Raw genomic sequence first — 18,381 nt, 5'->3', positions numbered from 1 at the left:
AGCTGTGGGGCAGAGTGGTGCAAAAAAAATGCAACATGTCCGTATTTTTTTTCACACTGCTCTGCAGGTCCCTGTATGACCCTACATGTTTATGCATGGATGCATAGAAATGAATACAATATCACTTAATAACATTCCATCAAACTTTATGAAAAAAATAGGGAAACAGTGCCTTGCATTATAAAAACGTTTTTCTGTGCAGGTAGTGTGAACCTACTCTTAGGCCAAGCCTTTGATTAGCTGCCTCTGCCTATCAACAGAAAGCACATAACACCCCTTTGTTAGGGTGATGTAAGCTTAAAAACAGACAAAATAGGTTAGTGTTAGAGATACTTTCAAGTTCAAGTTGATTAGTATGCTGTGGCAAACAACCAGAGCTGCAATATACAAAATCTTGGCACACTAACTGAAAAGGCTCTTGAGAACATGAAAAGCCAGCTCACTTTGCCATCAAAATCCTTGACAGAGCAAACTTCAGCTATGAACATGTGGCTATAAAACACAAGTCTATGGATAGGTTAACCTAAAACACAAATCATTCAATGAAAAAAGAGCTAAATGCATGCAAAAATACACAAATATTTTAAGACCAAAATTGAAGCTCTGTATTACCAGGCATTTTCAGCCTAAAGAAGCTAAACACAAGTTACTTTTAACGCAAACTCAACACAGGAATTTTGCTATTCTTAGCAAAGTTTCTGCTACTAAGGCAGGGTTTCCTAACCAGGGGCTCTTAACTTGGATGCATGGGAACCAAATGATGGGGGTATGGGACTGGATCTTTGAATAATTTAAAGTGTATATAAAGACAAAAGGTTATTTTTTTTGGTTGGCCCTTCGACCTCGATCGCTCATTTCGGCCGGGCGGCCTGCTTTAATAAGATTCCTGGTGGTTCCAAACTTCTTCCATTTACAGATGATGGAGGCCACTGTGCCCACTGGGACCTTCGTTGAGGCAGAAATTTTTCTGTACCCTTCCCCAGATCTGTGCCTTGATACTGTAAATAAGGAGTGCAGCGCTAAAAGGAAATCACAATATGAGTATTCAAATGTATATACACCATTAAATATGCAGTTCATTAGGTGACTTGAAGTGACTTGAGGTGCTCCAGTGTAACTGTATCCTCCTATGGGTAAGGTGCTGTGATATTAAGTGCAAAAAGAATGCGCACTCACCAGAACGCGCAATTAAATGAGCGTTTGTGTATACTTCCTGATGTCATCTGCCAATCTGGAAAGTATCTAGAATCCGGTAAACTCCCTCATATGGTCCTGGATGTTGATGATAGGATGTCAGGGTGGTCTGGAGTTTCCCTCAGGTGATAGTTTGAGTACTGCCCTCTGGAAGTTATAGAGGCTCCCTCTCCGGTGGTCGGGTGGGTGGCATCTGCAGCTACAGCAGGACACTTGTCATAGATGTACTTTCAGCAGACCTTCCTCAATATTTTAGCACCGATGGCCTTTACTTAAGATGTTGAACACAAGCAGGAAGCCTTGAGATCTTCTAGAGCGTTTATTTAACCCTTTCACTGCCAAAGCCGGTTTCGTTGCCGGCGGAGCCCGGAGGAGAGCATTTGTGTCGGCAACGAAAACGGCTTTGGCAGTGAAAGGGTTAAATATACGCTCTAGAACAGTGGTTCTTAACCTTTTTGGAGGTACTGAACCCCACCAGTTTCATATGCGCATTCACCGAACCCTTCTTAATTGGAAAAATAAGATATGATTTTTAAAATTCAAAACATAGGTATATATTTATACATAGGTGCACAAAATGAACAAAACCATTAAGAACAAAGAACAAAACCATTAAAACATGATTTTCACATAAAAACAAAATAATGAATATTTACCGCAAATCAGTGTGACTTCTGCTGTTGTCTTTCAGAGGCCAGTTCAGAAATGCGCGGCATTACCTTGGCAAGTGCCACTCTCATGTCATTTTTGCAACAAAGTCTGTTCCTTTTCTTCGTCTTTATGTCCAGCATCCTCGAAAAGGATTGCTCGCAAAGATATGTTGTAACAAACGGTATGAAAATTCATCCCCCATAGTAATTCATCCCCCATATAGTAATTCATCCCCCATATAGTAATTCATCCCCCATAGTAATTCATCCCCCATATAGTAATTCATCCCCCATAGTAATTCATCCCCCATAGTAATTCATCCCCCATATAGTAATTCATCCCCCATAGTAATTCATCCCCCCATATAGTAATTCATCCCCCATATAGTAATTCATCCCCCCTATAGTAATTCCTTCCCCATATAGTAATTCATCCCCCATATAGTAATTCATCCCCCATAGTAATTCATCCCCCATATAGTAATTCATCCCCCATAGTAATACATCCCCCATATAGTAATTCATCCCCCATATAGTAATTCATCCCCCATATAGTAATTCATCCCCCATATAGTAATACATCCCCCATATAGTAATACATCCCCCATATAGTAATTCATCCCCCCTATAGTAATTCATTCCCCATATTAAGTCCCCAAGTCCCCCCTGTGTCAATTCACTTACCTTTGCTCCGCGCGTTCCTCTCGCTGTATTCCCGCGCCGTTCCGGTCTTCAGGGCGGACTGTGAGAGGAGCCTAGCTCCTCTCACGTTCATCACGCTGCCCCGCCTACACACATCCTGACAGCCAATCACTGGCTATCAGGATGTGAGTGGCAGCGAGACTGGCCAATCATTGCATTTGAGTCCCTGCCGCCCGAGAGGAGGGAGGGGAGCGGGCGCCCGGCACACAAGAGCCGCGGCTTGCCGACCACTGGGCTAAGCGATGTTGCATGACCACCTGCAGCCAATGATGGACAAACGGGGCATGTCATCACAAATCATATGAGTCGGGTGTGGGTCACCTCCGCCGAACCCCCGAGACTGACTCACCGAACCCCTGGGGTTCGATCGAACCCAGGTTAAGAACCACTGCTCTAGAAGATCTCAAGGCTTCCTGCTTGTGTTCAGCGTCTTAAGTAAAGGTCATCGGTGCTAAAACATTGAGGAAACGCTGCACTCCTTATTTACATTGTCTGTTTAGATGTTTTTTATGGTTACCTGGTGCACAGCTGCTTTATCCTTTGTGTGCGCTCACATATATCTATTTTATTTACTGTGCCTTGATATAATCCTGTCTTGGAGGTCTACAGAAAATTCCTTGGACTTCATGGCTTGGTTTGTGCTCTGACATGCACTGTTGACTGTGGGACCTTATATAGACAGGTTTATGCCTTTCCTAATCATGTTCAATCAACTGAATTTCCCACAGGTGGACTCCAATCAAGTTGTGGAAACATCTCAAGGATGATCAGTGGGAACAGGATGCACCAGAGCACAATTTTGAGTGTCATAGTAAAGACTGTGAACACTTACGTATATGTGTTTTTTCGCTTCTTATATTACAAATTGCAAAGATTTAAAAATGAACTTCTTTCACGTTGTCATTATGGGATATTGTTTGCAGAATGTAGAGGGAAAAAATTAATTTATTCAATTTTGGAATAAGGCTGTAACATAACAAAATGTGGCAAAAGTTAAGTGCTGTGAATACTTTCTGGATGCACTGTGTGTGTATGTGTATATATATATATATATATATATATATATATATATATATATATATATACACACACACACACACGCACATACATACATACTGTACATATACACATACTGTATATATATATATTTATAAACTGCTCTAGGATTTTGGGGGTGTTGTGAAAGGCAGGGGAGCTTTCCCACTGTCTTGGAGGCTCTGAAGGAAGAAGAAAGTTCAAAAACTTCCTCCTCAGAACTCCAGCGATTCTCCACTTCTGGGTTGGAGAATCTGGGAAGGAGAATTTTCACACAGATAGCTAGTGAAGGGCGGACATCGCTCTTTCATAAACTAGCCATTTCTGTGTGTCTGACGATTGCAGATTCTCTGTGTGCAGAGAACCACTGTATCCAGCCTTGGTTTTGTGTATATTTATGTAGACAATTCAGTAGAGGGAGAATGATACAGTGCTAGGAGGAGCTCTTTAAATGGAGTATTCAGATTAAATAGAAGTCACCTATTTCTTTTGTATTCCTCCATTTAGTAGTAGTTGCTCTACCACTTGAAATCATAACACACACAACTGACTGTAGTCCAATTATCCAGCTATAAAAATATTCATAGAAAATAGATGTATGCAAATAGTTGCACCACAATTGCAGCTTCAGGAGGATATAAAATTCAACAGACGTAAGAGGGGGTGGGCTAATCATATCACTGGCTGCAGAAGTAAAGGAAAGATATCTCTTTAATGTGCTTAAAATGAGCTGTTTACCATAACGGGCAGCACAGTGGCTAAATGGTTAGTGGCAGTACTAGGGTCATTGGTTCGAAACCCAACCATGACACCACCTGCCTGGAGTTGTTCATGTTCTATCTGTACCTGCGTGGGTTTCCTCTGGGTAGTCCAGTTTCCTCCCACACTCCAAAGATATGCTGGTAGATTGTTTACTGTCTATATTGGCCCTAGTATGTATGAATGTGCAGTTAGGCACCTTAGATTGTGAGCTCTTTAAGTGTTTCCATTGCACGAGAAGTACACATATATTCGTGAACAAGAGTTGGAAATTTGCTTCTTAGCTGGGGTTGTTTTTCACTCCCAAATGCTGCATTCTTTCCAAGAAGCTGATGCACAAATGGATCCTGGAAACACATTTTACAATTCAAAAATAGGTGTTTTGAACTATATCTTTAAATATTATTACAGTGCAATATGATGAGAGCTAATTCTGTTTTATTTGTGCCTGGAGTTAAGTTTTAGAAATATATTAAATAAATATCTGCCCTCAGGCTGATGAGCCTCATTCATACTAATATGATAACATTTTATAGCTTTGTTTGATGAGGACCAATCGGATGTTGTGGAGATATCTTGCTTAAAGATGTCATTAACATAGCTGATAAGCTTATTCAGTTTAAGTGGGCAGCACAGCGGCTAAATTGTTAGCACTTCCGCCTGGCAGTACTAGGGTCGTTGGTTCAGATCCCAACCGTGGCACCACCTGCCTGGAGTTTGCATATTCTCCCTGTGCCTGCGTGGGTTTCCTCTGGGTACTCCAGTTTCCTCCCACACTCTATAGACATGCTGGTAGGTTAATTGGATCCTGTCTAAATTGGCCCTAGTATGTGTATGAATGTAAGTTAGAGACCTTAGATTGTACACCTCTTGAGGGTTAGGGACTGATATGAATTTAAAATATACATGTAAAACGTTGCGTAAATTGACGGCGCTATACAAGTACCTGTAATAAATTAAATAAAAATAACGTCAATTGTGCAGCCACAAATCACCCAATATATTCCATAAATTGCCTCCACACAGATCTCCTCAAATTCACATGTACCATAATTGCGGACAATCATTTACTGTGATCATCAAATAATGATATAACCAACAGTGACGGTAGCACAACAGAACCACAGAGAGGTAATCAATCGGTTTATTCTTCAGTCTGTGCAGGAACACTCTTAGGCAGGCCATACATGATCCATTTCCTTTCGTTCAATGAGCGGGTTGAATGAAAGAAAATTAATCGATTCCCCCATCCACATACTCCACGTGAATGGAGAAGTCCCTCCTACTGAGCTATTGTATTTAGACAGCGGGGAGGCTTCCCTGCCACCAGAATACACTCGTCAGAACAGCCAGTTATAGTTGGCACCACTTATCGAGAAGATTTTCCAACAGGCTAGTTGTACAGAAGTCAATCAAGAAATCAACTTTAGTACAACCAGCCTGCCTATACAGTGGGGCAAAAAAGTATTTAGTCAGCCACCAATTGTGCAAGTTCTCCCACTTAAAAAGATGAGAGAGGCCTGTAATTGGCATCATAGGTAGACCTCAACTATGAGAGACAAAATGAGAAAACAAATCCAGACAATCACATTGGCTGATTTGGAAAGAATTTATTTGCAAATTATGGTGGAAAATAAGTATTTGGTCAGTATCAAAAGTTCATCTCAATACTTTGTTATATATCCTTTATTGGCAATGACAGAGGTCAAACGTTTCCTGTAAGTCTTCACAAGGTTGGCACACACTGTTGCTGGTATGTTGGCCCATTCCTCCATGCAGATCTCCTCTAGAGCAGTGATGTTTTGGGGCTGTCGCTGGGCAACACGGACATTCAACTCCCTCCAAAGGTTTTCTATGGGGTTGAGATCTGGAGATTGGCTAGGCCACTCCAAGACCTTGAAATGCTTCTTACGAAGCCACTCCTTCGTTGCCCGGGCCGTATGTTTGGGATCATTGTCATGTTGGAAGACCCAGCCACGTTTCATCTTCAATGCCCTTGCTGATGGAAGGAGGTTTGCACTCAAAATCTCACGATACATGGCCCCATTCATTCTGTCCTCTACATGGATCAGTCATCCTGGTCCCTTTGCGGAGAAACAGCCCCAAAGCATGATGTTGCCACCCCCATGCTTCACAGTAGGTATGGTGTTCTTTGGATGCAACTCAGCATTCTCTCTCCTCCAAACACGACGAGTTTGTTTCTACCAAACAGTTCTATTTTGGTTTCATTTGACCATAAGACATTCTCCCAATCCTCTTCTGGATCATCCAAATGCTCTCTAGCAAACTTCAGACGGGCCCGGACATGTACTGGCTTAAGCAGGGGGACACGTCTGGCACTGCAGGATCTGAGTCCCTGGCAGCGTAGTGTGTTATTGATGGTAGCCTTTGTTACGTTGGTCCCAGCTCTCTGCAGGTCATTCACTAGGTCCCCCTGTGTGGTCCTGGGATTTTTGCTCACCGTTCTTGTGATCATTTTGACCCCATGGGGTGAGATCTTGCGTGGAGCCCCAGATCGAGGGAGATTATCAGTGGTCTTGTATGTCTTCCATTTTCTTAATATTGCTCCCACAGTTGATTTTTTCACACCAAGCTGCTTGCCTATTGCAGATTCAGTCTTCCCAGCCTGGTGCAGGTCTACAATTTTGTTTCTGGTGTCCTTCGACAGCTCTTTGGTTTTCACCATAGTGGAGTTTGTAGTGTGACTGTTTGAGGTTGTGGACAGGTGTCTTTTATACTGATAACAAGTTCAAACAGGTGCCATTGATACAGGTAATGAGTGCAGGACAGAGGAGCCTCTTAAAGTAGAAGGTACAGGTCTGTGAGAGCCAGAAATCTTGCTTGTTTGTAGGTGACCAAATACTTATTTTCCACCATAATTTGCAAATAAATTCGTTCCAAATCAGCCAATGTGATTGTCTGGATTTTTTTTCTCATTTTGTCTCTCATAGTTGAGGTCTACCTATGATGCCAATTACAGGCCTCTCTCATCTTTTTAAGTGGGAGAACTTGTACAATTGGTGGCTGAATAAATACTTTTTTGCCCCACTGTAAATAGATTGAAATTCAGCCGGTCCCTGCTGAACTGGCCCAATTTCAATCCACCTATGGCTGACTTTAGGCTCCTTTCACACGGAAGTTCTGTCTGTCTGTTTATCATCCATCCGTTTTTGAATGCAAAACAGACAGAAATGCATCTATATGAGCATCCATTTCCATTTGGGTCCTATTTTTTAAATGGAACAAGTCTCCATCCTATTCTGTTCAAACAGATCTGCAAGGATGTAAACTGATGTAAACACGCGACGTATGTTCCACTCAGTTCCATTTTTTATGAAATATTATTTTATTTTATTTTTTTAATCAAAAATAAACAATCTATGCCAGGTCCTTGAGGTCTGGTATGGATTTTATGAGGGACCCCATGCCACAAAAAAAAAGTGTGGGGTCCCCCTCAAAATCAATACCAGACCCTTATCTGAGCGAGCAGCCTGGCAGGCAGGTGAAGTACACAAGGTGCAGGTAGGAAGATTTATTGTACTATAGTACCTGCTCCACCTATCCCACCAGCAATACCAACAGCACCGGTGTTGTGTCTACATGCCCTTGTATGCATTCCCATTCACAAAACACAACCTGTAATATTTTGAGTAAGAGTTATTTTTACTTTACTTTCTGCATTTGGTGCAGATACAGTATGCAATGGAGGTCTTCAGCTGCCACTGTGTGAGTATGGGCTTCTTGATGTGTCCTTGCACCTTGAGAGAGGAAGTGGCTCCTCCCAAGGCATGCATGTTCTCAATGTATTCATTGCTATATACAGTATATATCCCATGTTGGGAGATCAGTTAGGCTAGAGTTAAGGACCACACTTTGCAGAGGGGCCTTGGTGCGGCAGTGTGGCTTCCACACTGAAACTGTTTTTTGTGCTGACTAGCCGGTAAGTGTGCTTCTAATTTTTTTGTTTTGTTTTAAGCAAGTTATATATATACCTACCATTATTACCCTTCCGCAAAATTGCATTTTTGGATCCTGGTACCATTGCTTGTGGCTTCAACTTTGAGGCAAATAAATCATTTATTTTGCTGTTAAACATTTTTCTGCTACTGTCATGTAAGCTGTGCATTTTTTTTTAGAGACAGCCTGGGGCTCAGTTTCCTGATGTTATTCTGAGGTTACTTCAAACATTTCAGAAGCACCTATATGCAGCAGATACAATACGATTTGTAAAATGACTTACAATTTTAGGCCATATTGCAGTATTTACAAAAATCTCAAACACCAGAGATATGGCTGCTATTTCTATCAAACACAAGCTGGTCCCCACTTTAGTTCCCAATAACACCAGTTGGTAAATAATCCCTGCCGTTTAACATTTTCTGTTTTCGCACAACCCTGCATTTTTCAGCACTAAACCTATTCCCTTGATAAATGGCCTTTTATCTGGCTTCAAGTACAATATAGTACAAACACAGTCATGCCATATAAATCTCAGTCTGGAATAGAGGAATATTAGAGTATTAACAGACACTATTGCTGTTTTACTACTGTGTAGAATCTGAAACTTTTATGGCTTTGTAATATATAAAAGGGCTGAAGGAAACATGAATTAAGCAGCGTGAGTAGGGAAAGTGTGGTATCGCAGCAGCATTCACCTTGCAATGCCTTATTAAGACACAAACAAAATGACATTTTCAGTGGTACGCTATTAAACCTGGCAAAGACTGTCTGAGGAATGGCATACATATGTTGCTCCATAATGCCGCCTGTACTTTCACAGTTTAGCGTCTGCCTGCAATCATTTACGCAGGAAAAAAAAAAAGAACATGAAAATGTTCACACATTAGCTGCAAAATTATTCTGCTCTTTACACAGTTTAGAAAATAATTCTCAGCCTTGCAGAAATAGAATGACCAAGAGCAGATTACTTAGCAGACTGGAAACAAATCAAACAGAAAGGGCACGACAACGATGCCCAAGAAGTGGATGGTGCTGAAACACTGTTATTAATTCAAGTTACTAGAACACTGCTCAGGACTCCAGTCAGGTGGTCAGAACAAGTAATGAGTTTGGATGGCCTTGACTTGAAATGTGCCAAACGTTATACAATTGCAAATAGCTGGGCACAACATTAGGTGTGTTCTTCATTGTGGTGCCCTGGTCAACGATTCAAATGAATGAGCTGCCTAAACGCAATGCACAGTAGTGTTTTACCAGGTACTGTGGTGTGTTTATTTATTTCAGATACTTGTATAGCGCTGTCAATTTACGCAGCGCTTTACATATATATTGTACATTCACATCAGTCCCTAACCCTCAAGGGGCGTACAATCTAATGTCCCTAACTTACATTCATACACATAGTAGGGCCAATTTAGACAGGATCCAATTAACCTACCAGCATGTCTTTGGAGTGTGGGAGGAAACCGGAGTACCCAGAGGAAACCCACGCAGGCACAGGGAGAACATGCAAACTCCAGGCAGGAGGTACCGTAGCTGGGATAAAAAAAGTTGTATCAGAGGTGCATTCTAATATCATATTTGAAGTGCCCTCAAACTATAATAAACAGACAAAAGTTTACCAGCTAGCCTGCAAACAAATCAAATCGACCCTGTCTAACAATTCACATTAAAAACACAGGGTTTAGTTGCATAAACTTGCAAACACAGTATATATGGAAGCCACACTGCCTACACTAAGGCTTCTTTGTATACTGATGAACACAGTATATTTCAGCGCAATTATACTGGTAAAAGAATCTCTCCTCCAATGTTTCACAGATTAAAACTAACAATCAGTGCATCGCTATAAAATGTGCTAAAAACTTATCTAGTGTATAGCATTTGTGCAAATTCCACATATAAAGTGCATATCACGACCTATGTGCAAATTTCACATATATATTTCATATACTCATATTAGGCTCACAGTGATTCAATCACAATTACAAACGACTGCACAAATCCTTATAAATTGTGTAGAGTGTTCCTTCTTTAAAATGCTCATATATTCTCATAAATATTAGTGCAAATTTCTGCCGTGTTAATAATCACCCGTGTACATTCCTCCTCCACCAACACACATATATCCTCTCACCTCCTGTATTTGACCTATATGTTTTTAGGTCAAATGGCACTTTTCCCTTATACACCCAGGTAGGTATGATCTTCTTTACTCTCCAACCACCAATCTCTTCCACAATTTAATCCAGATCCATCTTTCTACACTTTTTACGATATATCCGTCAAAAATTCAGAAAGAATACACATCATAGTATATCTCGTATATCCACCAATATTTATTAAAATATATGTTTAAACACTTGCCCTCCTGACCATACCAATCACTGTGAATCTAATATGATTACATGCACTATATATGCAAAATTTGCACATAGGTTGTGATATGCACTTTATATGTGGTATTTGCACAAATGGTATCAAATATATACGTGTTTACAGCACAGGAGTATTGTGGGGCACTGATTGTTAAAGTTTCTTTGTATACTGTGGTCCTAACTTTATATTTTTGAGAGTCTCGAAGTTTTATATATATATATATATATATATATATATAGAGCAGTGGAAAAATTAAGGACAGGTGTGTCTGGAGGAAGCCCACTCCTCCTTAAAAGGCACAGGGGCACACTGGACACACAGCAAAACCACCATGGTAGCTGGAGGCATTCAATGTGTCCCCTATGCCAAATCCAGTGAACAAACTATACAAAAAGATGGTAACCACCCCAATGTGCTGGGAAATTTGTGTCTGTGATGTACATTGCCCACCATGTGCACTTTACTGCAAGGGCAATTTATAAATTGGGGTGGTTGCCATCTTTTTGTATAGCGTATTCACTGGATTTGGCATTAAGATCTGTGTTCTACATTTACAAACTGGAGCTGAAGGGTGCTTTAAAAGCTTCAACAAAGCTTGCTGAAAGTTCTGCAAATGCTTTGTAAAAGCTTGCTGTTGACACTGCTCGTATACAAGTGGAAGCCTGTGTGAAACAGGCCTTACCAAATACATTTGCAATGTTATTAGGTTATTGATATGTTTCAGTGTCCCTTTAACAAAAATAAAGTTTAATTGAAAAAATTTGTTTGTATACTGTTATAATGGATATGTCACTTTCCAACTATAAATTGTACATTTGTAGGAATAGAGATCTTTCTCCTTGCCATATACAGGTGCTCGTATTAGCTGAAACTTTGCTTAATGTATCTCAAATTTTACACAGAGCTGCTACGGTCCACCCCGCAAAGTGTCAATGAATACTGAATCCGCACCTACCTTCACCATAAAGAAGAATAAAACTGAAGTGAAATTTGTGCACTGCGCACTTAGGCGCTTGAGTTAGAAAGTGATGAAAATAACTGCACTTTGGAAAAGTTCACAACAAATAGTGAGTTGTCCCTAACTGCAAAACTTTAAGTTCCATCTTAAGAAATGAAAAAAAAAAAACAATTAAACCAGAAGGTCAAAAGTGCAGTTTGTCTTAGTTTAAATGGGAGCATGCAGAGCAGAAATCTTGTAAGATCCAAACTGCACTGATTCAAGTTACTTAGCAATGCCAAATAAACAGCTAAATAATGTCACCCCACCCAGATGTCCTCTATCAGTAAGACTTTACTATTTATATTTAACTACATTTTTATTAGGCTGATGAAATTGCTGTAAACTTACAATTTGCTTCCAATTAATTTTATGATGAACAGATAGATAAGCAATGTGCTTCATTTCTCTTATGAAGGAAATACATGTACGCATGTAACTGTTGTATAGGCCTGAACATTTGCATTTCTGTTCATTCTTCTGCTGATTTGGATCTAAGACATCACTTTTTGGTGCTGAAGGTAAGCAATACAACTTGACCAGGAGCCACCCCAGTCTGGACAATGAATGAAGCACTAGCACTATACAAATCAATAAGAGAAACTTCACCAAATCCTAGTGCTGAAATTTCATTATCCAATATGAGTTATGCTGTGCAAATAATCACATAATACTAAAGTTAGACATAGCCACGTACCTATACTAGTGTTTAAACAGTAGTTCATTCCATGAGTCCATTTCATACTCTCTGAGTGCCTAACTAGACTACACTCCGCCTGGATTTCAGTTTTAAATGAAACTTTTTCTTGGAAAACAATCTCACCCAGGCTTGGTATATATATACTGCAAGGAATATAAAAAAATGGGTGTGACTTTCCTGTAAATTCCAAGAGAGGTAGGTTATATGTTGCCACCTTCAGGTGACTTGACACTGACAAAAGCTTTCCTGGGAATGCCCCCAGTTCACCCTTATATAACCCCAACCATTCTATGGGATTCTAGTTTTGTAGCAAGCAATACAGAGAGGCAGAGGACAGAAGAAAGAGACCTGTGTCTTGTACTATACTCCAAGATATAGAATTTACAGGTAATTTAAAATTTCTATTATATTAATTGTACAGTACAAGACACATAACTTGCAGTCATAGACAATGGGATGTATCCAAGCAATAAAATGAGGAGTGGGTAACATTGCAAACAGGCCCTTGGAAAACAAGGGTCAACAAACCCAAAGCCGTAAAATGACAGCTTGAAGGACCTTGTGGCCTAAGGTCGCATCAGCAGAGGCTCGGAGATCTACCCAGTAAATCTTTAAGAAGCTATGAACAGAGAATCAGGTGGCCTTGTAAAAAAAACAAAACGGATGCTTTATGCTAAATAGCCCAAGAAAAAACAATAGATCTCATAAAATGGAATCCTTTGCTTGAGGAGATGAGCTCTGGAAATGAGCTGCCTGAACCACCTACCAATGGTGGAAGCAGGATGTCCTTTCTTAGGATGGTGAAGCTAGGTAGACCCTAACTGCTTTGGCTACATCCAGACAGTGGAGTTAAAACTTCTTGGCATGCTTCAGCAGAACATAGGAAAGGGAGGATAATATTCTCATCGAGGTGAAAGGAAGAGACCACCTAGGGGAAGAAGTCAGGTCTAGGTCATGACCATTACCTCGGTCATTCCTGACAGTGGTAATGGCCATCAAAAAGACCACCTTACTAGTGAGATTCCCCAATGGGATACACCAAATCAGTTTAAATGGAGGTCTTTGAAGAACCAAAATACCAGATTCAGATCTTTGGGAGAGTTTGAGGCCAAAGGTTATTGGAATGGAATAGATAAAGCAGAAACCTGTTCCTTTGGAGTAAAAAGAAGATGCTGGTCCATTCCAGACTGGAGGCTAGGAGGTGAGAGATAGAATATTCCTAGAGGTTGAGATGGCTGACTTCGCAGCAGACAAAGTATGCCTTCCAGGTGTGATGGTAGATCCTACAAGAGGTAGTTTCTCTCGCCTTGACTAAGGTGGGAGTGACAGAAGCAGAAATGTCCCTATCTGGATTTCAACAGTTATGCTGTTAAAACCAGTGACCAAGAAGCAGGATGAAAACAGAGGGCACTGTAACAGGGGGTCTGGCCTGTTTGGAAAAGGCCAAGACCCATCCAACAGGATTTAATTTTGGTTTATGAGGATCATGAGAATCTGTTCATCTATCTTGTGGCGTATTCAAGGAAGAATGCACTGCAGAGAATGTATACATCAGTATGAACGTGGATGAAGGAAAGGTTTGTGGCCAGGTCCAAGGGAATCCCTTGACCTGGCCACAAACCAGTCTAGTTTGTGGAGTCTGGAAGCCATGATATACACATGGCTTCCAGACTCCACATTCCAGACTGTTCCCATTTTTGCAGAGGATCAATAAGATCTCTGGATGAAGGGAATGTTCCCAAGTCCATGCACTGGCAACTCAGGAAGTCCGATTCTCAATTTTCCACTCCTGGTATGCAGATAGTAGGAATATGTTTCCCCACCCAGGAGAGAATCAGGTTTGTTTCCTTCAGGGCTGCCCAACTTATGGTACCCTCTTATGTATGATCCACTATCAGGACAGGCCATTTTTTCATAAATTCCTTTCCCATAGGATAAACTTTGCAAAGAGTTTTGGAGGAAGGAAGACTTTTTAAGATTTGGCAAAGCATCATGCAAAGCACAGTTAACTTGCATGTGCAAGCAAAACGTTTTTCCCATTTTCACCAGCCATTTTGTGGCCATAGCAGCTTGTTTAGGCTGTCAAGATTCTGGTGCTGCTAGCAAAGTTAGTACACTCTGCATCACATTAGAAAGCATATTGCATTAAGCTTTAGCTTTGCCTCATAGAATATATGAGATTACATTTCTTCTGCTGGATCTTTCTCTGCTTCCACTTCTCTTTCTTAAATTTCTTCTTTGAAAGAGTCTAGGAGGTTCAGTGTCATACTCCTGAACAGATTGACATGGAGGAAAGGCAGAGGAGCACTTTAGGGCCTTGGAGACTGCAGGTTACAGAAGGGCAGAGAGTTCGCCATAGAAATCACACATACTGTAGTTACAGTGAGATCTGCTTTAGTCAGATAGGTCATCTACTGCGGGCCTGAGAAGGCGCTACAATTGGAGGAAGGAAGCTTGGTCAATATTTGACCATGCTCCATTGTAGGTGAACAGATATCGCCCCTTTGGGTTTCCTTAGAGTAATCTGTAGCAAGAGAGGTATAAAGCAATTTATCTCAGCTCCTCTGCACCTCATCTCTGCTAATGCTAAATGTGGGGATACCCTGTGGGGTACTCACAAAATGGATGGTAACTGAGAGAGTATGTGTATGTCCAGGAAAGGAGCCAATAAAATCCAGGTGCTGATAAATGCCCTGATGTTGTAACTGTGGAAGGTACGCAGTCGAGAAATCAGTCATCATGCATCAGCTGGAAGGTGTATTGCAATAACATCACCACTCAAGCAACAATCGGGCTATTAAAACATCTACTACCCACATAGTAGACTCTTTTACAAAGGGGGATAACAAACTAAGGGAATAACATCCCACAGGACTCAGTGTGCATACCCCTGAAGGGGTCTTCAGAGTCTGGGTGCCAAAAGGGATAGACCATGGCCCTAGACATGTATAACATTTTGGGGCCAACTACACTTGTTAAACCATATCCCAAGGTGTGTGCCAAACGCAGGATCCAATGCCCAAAGCACACATTACAGGAACCCCCCCCTCACTGCTGCTGCAAATTCCGGGTACAAGTATAACCAATGCAAAAACTGCTAGTGAGCCCTGAGGCAATACGCATTTGGATCTTGATAGAAGTGTTAGTGGAAGTAGTGAAGAAAAATAAAAAAAGAATAGTTTAGACATTCCCCTGATTGACTGGAGTGCAATATTCCATGCAAAAGACTGGCTTCTGTGGCTTTATACAGGTAACATTTTATAGGAGAATTTCTATTTGTAAAATCAAGCATACCTAAAAAGTCTCCAAAATTCAATTATCTTCACTTTAAGATAGTATGTGTAATGCTCAGCAACTACTTTCAAATTATTTTCACAATATTCCAGGCATGCAGAAGACCTCAGGCAATAAGTGACCCCTACATTGTTAATTAGCAATTAAGCAGCCAATAATTAACTATTGCTCTTGGGTCTGTTGTTTCTCAGCTCCAAAATTCAAATTATTTTTAGAAGCAGCCTGTTTGGCAAAGTAATTTGGCATGTAAAAATCTTTAAAACTTCTTATTTTAATTATATGTGAGAGCCACTAGTAGGTTAAAGCTTTTATTCTATTTTACTTACTTGTAAGTTTAATTTAGCAGACATTTACTGAGTACATGATTCATTCACATCACTCATTGTTCTTAAAAGGAGCTTACAGTCTAATGTCCTTGGAACGGTAATACAAGCACATATGCTCTAGGGCCAGTGTTGTGTGGATGCCCATTAACTAACAGGCTTTTGGGTTATAATATACCCATTTCACAACTATATTTACTATTAGCATCTGTTGTAATTACAGTGGAAGGATGGGGACCCTTAATTCACGATGGGAAAAGGGTCCATTTATAAAGTTAGGCATTTTCTCGGTCTTTAAATGCTGGTGGTATAGTGACGTAACACAGAGAATATTTTTCTCATTTTAAAATATTTGTCAGTAAAAAATAGTTTTTGACTGAGCAGCTTTATGTTATCTCCTGCTGCTCACCAAATAAGTAAAAATAAGTTGCCTTGTCAGGAGTTGCAGGGGGCAGAAATCTGTACTATTTTGAACCTCTAGTGGCCCAAGAGGGTCTCACACCTCCTAGGGCCACTAAAACTTTCAGTGACATGTCAAATGTGTTCCTTAGTTGTATGGAATATTATGCCTGGCTTGTTGCTAAGAAGGTACTGCAAAAAACACAATGTAATGCATGCTGAGAGTTGAAGTCCCTTACAGCAGAAAATCAGACCTACCTTACCTACTGTATAAATATCTACTTTCAAAGGGCTTCCACAGAAAATATATATTTATAGAAAAAAGTATAAATCAATATATCAGAAAGCTTCTAAAAAACATATCGGCCGAATTCACTGAAGCAGGAATGCGATATTTGTGTCACGTGCCACATTTTTCCCAATTATCTCATGAGATTCTGAAATTGTCAGTTCACTATTCCTTTATGCGGTATTTATCTCAAAAAGCAAAAACACTAGGTAAATACCGCATAAAACTGCATTAAAGTCAATTCACTAAAGTAAGTAAATAAATGTGGTAAATAAGCAGTGGTCTAGGCATGCAAAATTTAAGGAATGTATGAACTTTTAGCTGGTTGTTAAGGAGCCAGCAACCACTGACGTCCTCAGAATCATGACTCATCTGCTGTCTTTATTTGTAATAAAATTTTGTTAAACTGTTAACTGCATAAAAGTCAATTATGTTTTTCTATTTTCCTTTTTACTATAAACATATATTTTCTGTGAAAGCCCTAAGAAAGTAGATATTTATATAGTAGTAGTGCCTTGAAATTGTCTGCTGTGGGCTCCAGATTTTGTATTACTTTTTTGGCTAGTTTTGCAAGGCTAGGGTGTTGAGGTCTGTTCACAAAATTTGGTGTCTGAATACCAGACCTCTCTCATCAATACTGTAATTGTTGAACTGAAATGTAGACTGGCCTGTGATCCTGAAGCTTAGGTTTTTGAGACCTGTTATGTTAAATCGTATCAACAGAGGCAGGAGGAAACTCTTAAAGGCCTTAAAATATAACTAAAAGGCAAAACTTTATTTTTAGTTTTGGATAGAGAGGAGAGGTATTAGAACGCTTGTCAGTTTTTATTGCTGTCTGTGCCCTCATTGGGGAGATTCACCCTATTTGGCTTGTTTACCATTATCATTAAAAGTGAAAGTAAAAGAAAACCCCAAATTTTGGATTGTCCCCAGAAAACTAATAGAGGAAATCTTCTAATGGGGACGTTAGTTCTGGTGACTTGTGGGGCCCCAAGGAATTCCCTTAATTTGCAGGAATTTCCTCTCACTTGCTGTTTGGCTATGGGACAGGAAGTGAAAGAAAATATTTGCAATGTGACACAGACAGCAAAAAAAAAAAATCTGACGGGTTATAATCCTCCCTTACTCTAGATGGAAAAAATGTTTTGCCTTTGGTTCTGCTTTAAATCAGGTAATACTTTATAGGGTATGTCTATACGTACTGTTGCAGGATACCATCACTATTTTCAGTGCTCACTGTGGAAAAATATATTTTACTTTTCTAACATCAAGAGATATGACACATCCAATTAAAAAAACTATGTCTTCATCTTCCTTACCAAAGCATTACATTTACATTAACTCTTCTAAACATCAATCAATACATCATAACTATTGTCCTATATAAAAAAGGCCCAGTAAATAGATATACGAGTATTTTTCTGTCCCATTTTAAATGCACTCTGATAGAAGGAGACAAAGTCTTATTAGGTAAAGAGAGTTTCAGAAAATGCTCTGTTGATCCTAGTTTCTTATTTCAAAAGAGCCCTGCAGACTTGCAATGAACACACATGGCAGTCTGATAAAGCTGCTGCTAATTGTAAGGCACTTACTTAGCACTGTCAGCCTGTAACAAAAAGTGTTGTCACTGGCAGGATCTCCAGGTAAGACATTCAGCAACAGGTTCACAGAAATTATTTGCTTAAGAAATCTGTGTACAA

At 40.1% G+C, this 18,381-nt stretch overlaps 1 protein-coding gene across 1 annotated transcript in view; it reads right to left on the bottom strand.

Moving 5' to 3' along the window:
- DTWD2 (DTW motif tRNA-uridine aminocarboxypropyltransferase 2) overlaps nt 1-18,381 on the bottom strand; it is a gene marked incomplete at its 5' end in the record, with an annotated part of 200,249 nt that overhangs the window by 105,572 nt on the left and 76,296 nt on the right. The window lies entirely within an intron of this gene.

This window comes from Staurois parvus, unplaced genomic scaffold (genome assembly GCF_062004578.1).
Source record: "Staurois parvus isolate SC_StPar_1 unplaced genomic scaffold, SC_StPar_1.0 ptg000358l, whole genome shotgun sequence".
In the NCBI taxonomy this organism is placed as follows: Eukaryota; Metazoa; Chordata; class Amphibia; order Anura; family Ranidae; genus Staurois; species Staurois parvus.
This window is presented reverse-complemented; position numbering and strand designations above follow the sequence as displayed.